General features: G+C 42.0%; 1 non-coding gene across 1 annotated transcript; it reads right to left on the reverse strand.

The window, feature by feature from the left end:
- Nucleotides 1–320: 320 nt before the first annotated feature.
- On the reverse strand, nt 321–383 carry LOC120367454 (U7 small nuclear RNA). The gene has a single exon (XR_005581838.1). It is a non-coding gene; the product is annotated as a U7 small nuclear RNA (small nuclear RNA).
- Between the last annotated feature and the right edge of the window lie 8,124 nt (nt 384–8,507).

Raw genomic sequence — 8,507 nt, forward strand, 5'->3', positions numbered from 1 at the left:
TTGATTACATGGATGAATTCTTTGGTGGTGATTTTCTAACAGATCTTGGTACGCCCATCATGCAAACGGGGTGCACTGTACCCAGTGTGCGGTCCTTTATTCCTCCCCCCCCACCCTTCCCCAAAAAGTCCCCAGAGTCCATTATCATTCTTATGTCTTTGCATTTTCATAGCTTAACGCCCACTTATAACTGAGAACACATAACATTTGGTTTTCTTTTCCAGAGCTATTTTACTTAGGATAATGGTTTCCAGTTCCAGCCAGGTTGCTGCAAATGCTATTATTTCATTTTATTTATTGATTTATTGATTTTATTTTTTGGGGGCTTGCTGGCATAAAACCGGAAAGCATGCTAGACAAACTCTAAAAGAGCTGTAACACTTATTATTTCATTTTTTAAATTTTTTTTTATTTTTAAATTTTTTAAATTTTTTTATTTTTTATTTTTGAGATGGAGTTTCGCTCTTGTTGCCCAGGCTGGAGTGCAATGGCGCGATCTCGGCTCACCGCAACCTCCGCCTCCTGGGTTCAGGCAATTCTCCTGCCTCAGCCTCCTGAGTAGCTGGGATTACAGGCACACGCCACCATGCCCAGCTAATTTTTTGTATTTTTAGTAGAGACAGGGTTTCACCATGTTGACCAGGATGGTCTCGATCTCTTGACCTCATGATCCACCTGCCTCGGCCTCCCAAAGTGCTGGGATTACAGGCTTGAGCCACTGCGCCTGGCCGATTTTTTTAAATGGCTCAGTAGTACTCCGTGTGTGTGTGTGTGTGTGTGTGTGTCTCACATTTTCTTTATCCACTCATTGCTCGATTGGCATCTACTGTTTTTAACAGGTGGTTCCAAGGTCATTGCAATAGAAGGTGCAAGGAGGATGGAGAATGCTTCCTATGGCCTAGGTCTGGAAAGGATCTGCTTCTGCCCTGTTCCATTAGCCAGAATTCAGTCACATGGTACCCTAACAACAAGCAAGGCTGAGAACTGTAGCCTAGCATGGGCCCAGGAGATACAAGAAATGCTGAGTTCTTATCAAATTTTAACAAATGGAAACTTTGTTATTCTGACTATTCCAGATGGTTGAAAAACATTGTTAGCCACTTTGTAAAGCAAACATGACCTTAATAACAAAATCTGATGAATAAGTTATCAAAACATTATAGATCTGAAGTCCCTAAAATGGTCTAAGAAATTACAGACCAGTTTCACTTAAGAATATAGATGTGGCTGAGCATGGTGGCTCACACCTGTAATCCCAGCACTTTGGGAGGTGGAGGCGGGTGGATCATTTGAGGTCAGGAGTTCAAGACCAGCCTGGTCAACATAGTGAGACCCCCATCTCTACTGAAAATATAATAATTAGCCAGGCGTGGTGGCACTTGCCTGTAATCTCAGCTACTTGGAAGGCTGAGGTATGAAAATCTCCTGAGCTCAGAAGGCAATTTTCAGTGCTCAGCCTAGGCAACAGAGAAGTATATATATATGCAAACATTCTCAGTGCACACAGTTTAAAAGTAGGAAATCTGTCAGCATTAGGGAAGGATACTTTAAAGACAAAGATCACACAGTTCTTTTTTTTTTTTTTTTTTTTGAGACGGAGTTTTGCTTTTGTTACCCAGGCTGGAGTGCAATGGCGTGATCTCGGCTCACCACAACCTCCGCCTCCTGGATTCAGGCAATTCTCCTGCCTCAACCTCCTGAGTAGCTGGGATTACAGGCACGCGCCACCACGCCCAGCTAATTTTTTTTGTGTGTTTTTAGTAGAGACGGGGTTTCACTATGTTGACCAGGATGGTCTCGATCTCTTGACCACGTGATCCACCCGCCTCGGCCTCCCAAAGTGCTGGGATTACAGGCTTGAGCCACCGCGCCCGGCCAGATCACATAATTCTATCAATAAATGCTAAAAATACTACTTACAAAATTTCTTAGTGATCTTTTATAACAACTCGAACATAGGAATACGAAGATTATAACTAGATATAATTAAGGCTGGGGTTGGAATAAAAACTGCTCAAAACAGGAGCGATAAAGATGAATTAAAGAGCTGATCTCGGTAAGAATGGGGCAAGGGAAACAGAACTAGAAAATCTGAGCAAGCAAGCCACTATATTTTTAACACTATATAAATACAACAGAAGAAACTTAAGTAGTCATAGAAAATATCTTAACTATTCCTTTTCCTGAAAGTTCAGGAAAACCAATTTCACATAAAATAACAGTCAAGAAATACTGAGGTCAAATTTTATTCAAAAGTATTATAGGCTGGGTGTGGTGGCTCATGCCTGTAATCCCAGCACTTTGAGAGGCTGAGGCCGGTGGATCGCTTGAGCCCAGAAGTTTGGGACCAGCCTGGGCAACATGGCAAAACACCATTTCCATTACAAATACAAAAATTATCTGGGCATAGTGGTGGGTGCCTGTAGTCCCAGCTACTCAGGAGGCTGAGGTGGGAGGGTCACCTGAGTCTGGGAGGTCAAGGCTGTGGTGAGACGTGATTGTGCCACTGTACTCCAGCCTGGGTGACAGTGAGACTCTGTCTAAAAAAACACACAAACGAACAAAAAACCACAAAGTATTGTAAGAAAAAAGAGAATAAGGTGGAGAGTAATATTGCTACAGACAATAAAACATGCCAGAAAGATATACCTACACAAAAAGTCAATTAATATGATACATCACATAAATGGAATTAAAAACAAAGATCACATGATTCTCTTAATAGATGCCGAAAAAGCATTCAACAAAATTCAGCATCACTTTACAATTAAAACTCTGAGCAAAATCTCAATGTAACAAAAGCCACCTATGACAAATCAAGAACTCAACCCCTTTTACAATAGCTGCAAAAAAACAAAACAAAACAACAACTTAGGAATATACCTAACTAAGGTGGTGAAAGATCTGTACAAGGAAAACTACAAAACATTGCTGAAAGAAATTGTAGATGACACAAACAAACAGAAACACATCCCCTGCTCATGGATAGGTAGAATCAATGAAAATGACCATACTGCCAAAAGCAATCTACAAATTCAATGCAATTCCCATCAAAATACCATAATCACTCTTCACAGAATTAGAAAAATCAATTCTAAAATTGTTTTAGAATTGTTTTTAGAATATGGAACCAAAAAAGAGCCAACATAGCCAAAGCAAGACTAAGCAAAAAGAACAAATCTGAAGGCATCACACTACCTGATTTTAAACTATACTATAAGGCCATAGTCACCAAAACAGCATGGTACTGGTATAAAAATAGACACATAGTCCAGTGGGACAGAATGGAGAACCTAGGAATAAACCCAAATTCTTACAGCCAATTGATATTTGACAAAGCAAACAAAAACAAAGTGGGGAAAGGGGAAAGGACCCTTTTCAATGAATGGTGCTGGGATAATCAGCAAGACACATGTAGGAGAATGAAACTGGATTCTCATCTCTCATCTTATACAAAAATCAACTCAAGATGGATTAAGGACTGAAATTTAAGACCTGAACATATAAAAATTCTAGAAGATAACATTGGAAAAGCCCTTCTAGACGTTGGCTTAGGCAAAAATTTAATGACCAAGAACCCAAAATCAAATGCAATAAAAACAAAGATAAACAGCTAGGACTTAATTAAATTAAAGAGCTTTTGCAGGGCAAAAGGAACAGTCAGCAGAGTTAACAGACAACCCATAGAGTTGGAGAAAATCTTCACAATCTGTACATCTGATAAAGGACTAATATCCAGAATCTACAATGAACTCAAATAAATCATCAAGAAAAAAAAATGGTCCCATCAAAAAGTGGGCTAAGGACATGAATAGACAATTCTCAAAAGAAAATATACAAATGACAAACATATGAAAAAACGCTCAACATCACTAACCATCAGGGAAATGCAAATCAAATCACAATGTGATGCTACTTTAGTCCTGCAAGAATGGCCATAATCAAAAAACAGTAGATGCTGGCATGGATGTGGTGATCAGGCAATACTTTACTGCTGATGGGAATGTAAACTAGTACAACCTCTATAGAAAACAGTGTGGAGAGTCCTTGAAGAACTAAAAGTAGACTACCATTTGATCCAGCAATCCCACTACTGGGTATCTAACCAGAGGAAAAGAAGTCATTATGCGAAAAAGATACGGGCACATGCATGTTTATAGCAGCACAGCTCACAATTGCAAAATCATGGAACCAACTCAAATGCCCATCAATCAATGAGTGGATAAAGAAACTGAGATATAGGTATATGATGGAATAATACTTAGCCATAAAAAGGATGAATTAACAGCATTCACAGCACCCTGGATGAGATTGGAGACTACTATTCTAAGTAAAGTAACTCAGGAATGGAAACCCAAACACTGTATGCTCTCACTGACGTGTGAGAGCTAAGCTATGAGGACACAAAGGCGTAAGAATGATACAATGGACTTTGGCGGCTTGAGAGGTAGGGCGGGAGTGGGCAAGGGATAAAAGACTACAAATAGTGTGCTGAGGAGGAGGTAGCCTAGAAGCTTCCTTTTCTAGGTAAAGGGGGGAAGCAGTGTGGATTCTTTGGTGTGTTCTGATAGCCATGTGTCACTACACACTTCTCTGTGTCTTTACATCTCCTCCTGCTGCATTCTAAAGCATTTTTATAGTATAAGGTTCTGCCTAATCAGGTGACGACTGCACCAAAATCTCACAAATTACCACTGAAGAACTTACTCGTGTAACCAAACACCACCTGTACCCCAATAGCTTATGGAAAAATAAAAAATTTAGAAAAAAATCAAACCCAAGGAGGGATCATGGGAACCCCAGTTTATAGTCAGCTGGTCAGAAGAACAGGTAAAACAACCTAGGGCTTGTGATTGGCAATAAAAGTGGGGCGCAGTCTTGCATACTGAGTGCTCAGCTTGTGTTATCTGATGCTTATTGAGGTAGATAGTGTCAGAATTGAATTAGTGGACACCCAGACGATGTCTGCTGCAGAACTGATTTCTTGTTTGGTGTTCTGGGAAAACCCACAGACATTTCGTTATAGATGTATTCTGCATTAAATGTGGTATGAGAGCAGAGGAAAAACAGTTTGTGTTTTTCACACAATACTCTAGGAAAATTACGAAGCTTTGAAGAAAATGAAAAATTCTCTGATCATCTAGGCAAAAACACCTCAAGTTAGAAGGGAAACAAAACTGGATTATTTTCAAACTTTTAGACAGTAATACTTCATGCCAGAAGAAAATGAAGTCACATAGTTAAGATCTCCAGTGAAAGAAAGTGTAAACCAAGGATTTCGTATCCAGCAACACTGCCTTTTAAGTACAAAAGCAGAGACAAACTGTTACCAACATGTGGGAACTCAGGGAATATTGTTTCCATGGCCCCTTCCTGTGGAATCTACTAGAGAAGGAGCTTCAGACAACCAGAAAGAATAAAAAAAACACCAGCATAAAGACTGATGGTGACTGTTAACATATAGATACTTGTAGAGTGTAATGATCAAATATATGATCTGATTGTGTAATTGTGGCACAATCCCCCAAAATGATGGGGGCTCAAGGAGAATGGAAGAACTTATCAGAAATATTTAAAATATTTCCAATAATCATATTGGTGGTGATAGTATTAGTATGGCTATTCTGATACTGTTGTGCGTACAATGTGGAATAAAGCAAATGAGTGTTTATGGGACTTCTTTCTTTCTTTTTTTTTTTTTTTTGAGACGGAGTTTCACTCTTGTTACCCAGGCTGGAGTGCAATGGCACGATCTCCGCTCACCGCAACCTCCGCCTCCTGGGCTCAGGCAATTCTCCTGCCTCAGCCTCCTGAGTAGCTGGGATTACAGGCACGCGCCACCACGCCCAGCTAGTTTTTTGTATTTTTAGTAGAGACGGGGTTTCACCATGCTGACCAGGATGGTCTCGATCTCTTGACCTCGTGATCCACCCGCCTCGGCCTCTCAAAGTGCTGGGATTACAGGCTTGAGCCACCGCGCCCGGCCGGATTTCTTTTTTTTTGAGACGGAGTTTCGCTCTTGTCACCCAGGCTGGAGTGCAATGGCTCGATCTCGGCTCACCGCAACCTCCGCCTCCTGGGTTCAGGCAATTCTCCTGCCTCAGCCTCCTAAGTAGCTGGGATTACAGGCACACACCACCATGCCCAGCTAATTTTTTGTATTTTTAGTAGAGATGGGGTTTCACCATGTTGACCAGGATGGTCTTGGTCTCCTGACCTCGTGATCCACCTGCCTCAGCCTCCCAAAGTGCTGGGATTACAGGCGTGAGCCACCGCGCCCAGCGTTTATGGGATTTCTAATCAGTTTGTCCTCTGTGTACTGATAACCAGGACTCCTGGCATGGAGGAAAGAAGATACATATGTAATACAGTAGAGGTTAAATAAAAACTCTATAATATTGGGCCAGGTATAGTGGCTCATGCTGGTAATCCCTGCACTTTTGGAGGTCAAGGTGGGAGGATTGTCTCAGGCCAGGAGTTTGAGACCAGCCTGGGCAACATAGGGAGATCTTGTATCTACAAAAAAAAAAAAAAAAAAAAAAAAGCAGGATGTGGTGGTGCACACCTGTGGTTCTAGCTACTCAGGAGGCTGAGGTTGGAAGATTGCTTGGGTCCAGGAGGTCGAGGCTGCAGTGAGCTGCGTTCATGCCAGTGCACTCCAGTTTGGGTGACAGGATGAGATTCTGTATCAAAAAACAAACAACAAACCCTCAAATTCTAATGTTGAATTTGAATTGGAAAACTCAGTATGAACTGTTGAGGTGTTTTATCTTAAAATATTTATGTATTTTATTTCCGTTATCTAGTTCTGTTGACCAAAAACACCTGGGCATATTGACCACTCAAATGCAGTGAACATTCCTAGGACCCAGATTATAGCACTGAAATATCCTTTCCCATGAAAAGAAACCAGGCTTTTAGAGAAATATTGTGAGATGAATCCAGAATATCTTGTCATACCAGATAGAGAGGAACTTCTTAAGCCACAAAGGTTGTGTCAAAAGGACCCAGGAGTCAACTTGAAAACACTCCCAGTAGCCAGAATCAGACAATTTGAGCTTCGATGAGGGTAATAATTATAATGGACCAAAATCTATCAGATGCTTAACCCGTAAGTTCATAATGATACTAAAAAAATAAAACCCACAAACTAATTTGTCTTTTTTGGAGGTTGACAGAGAAGCAATTCATTGTCTTAGATCCTGGTAATTAAAGAGAAAGAATCAAGCCTTTATTCCACTTCTCTTATAAGAACAGTACCATGGAGTAACTAAATAATAAATGTCTTACAAAATTATTCTAGCTAAAAACTGGAGTATCTGGTGTGATTTGAAGGCTTTCACCCCTGGTGTCTAGGGCCAGCTTTCTGCCCCTGGCACCCACACCCAACTCCTTGAAGCTATGGCTCCATTTCTTTCTTTCTTTTTTTTTTTTTTTGAGACGGAGTTTCGCTCTTGTTACCCAGGCTGGAGTGCAATGGCGCGATCTCGGCTCACCGCAACCTCCGCCTCCTGGGTTCAGGCAATTCTCCTGCCTCAGCCTCCTGAGTAGCTGGGATTACAGGCACACGCCACCATGCCCAGCTAATTTTTTGTATTTTTAGTAGAGACGGGGTTTCACCATGTTGACCAGGATGGTCTCGATCTCTTGACCTCGTGATCCACCCGCCTCAGCCTCCCAAAGTGCTGGGATTACAAGCTTGAGCCACCGCGCCCGGCCGGCTCCATTTATTTCTATGCATCCTGGCCCTCACTCTCCTCTGAAAGCCCTTGCATTCAGGAGATGCTCAATAAATCCTCCCTAGAGTGATGTGAACCCAGTCCAGAGTGAGACTTGGCAGATGTGTGGCTTTGGGGGACAGAGAGTCCGCTTGCTGTCCATCCCCCATCTCAAGGAAGGGCTGCAGAGATTTTTCTCCCAACTCTCTCCCACTGTCCCAGGGGTTGTGGGGGTAAATCCTGTGCCTATTCCTAAAACCCAGACCCAAAGGAGTCCAGAAATGGCAGGGATGGAGCATCTCTGAACCTGGACCCACTTAGTAGGAAGGAAGGCCAGAGGTCACTTAGTCTATCCCACTGCCACCAGTTCATGTACAGGATTGAGGAAGCCACTTATTTGGGAATAAAAATGTTTGTCATCCTGTCATCAAGCACTGGGCCAAGAGGACTCAGTGAACAGATTCTCTCTGACACTTGACTGTAACCTGTCCCTTCCTGACTCCAGCTGCAGATCGACTGCTACCTCAATCATAGAAATTCTTGCCCCTGACTGCAGGAGAGTGAATTGCAGCATGTGAATGACTACATGGGAGCCATCTCCAGGTTCTGATTCGCATCTGACCAGCATTATATTGTCATATAGGAGTCATGCATGCTCACTGACCATTCATTCAGATAGTAGGTTTTGGTCAACTACCAGATACCAGACACTATGCTAGGCACTGAAATAGAGGGATGAAGAAACGGTTTCTGTCCTCAAGGATTTCATAGCCTTCTGGGGTAAAGAGA

The sequence above is a fragment of the Saimiri boliviensis genome, chromosome 12 (assembly GCF_048565385.1).
Source record: "Saimiri boliviensis isolate mSaiBol1 chromosome 12, mSaiBol1.pri, whole genome shotgun sequence".
In the NCBI taxonomy this organism is placed as follows: Eukaryota; Metazoa; Chordata; class Mammalia; order Primates; family Cebidae; genus Saimiri; species Saimiri boliviensis.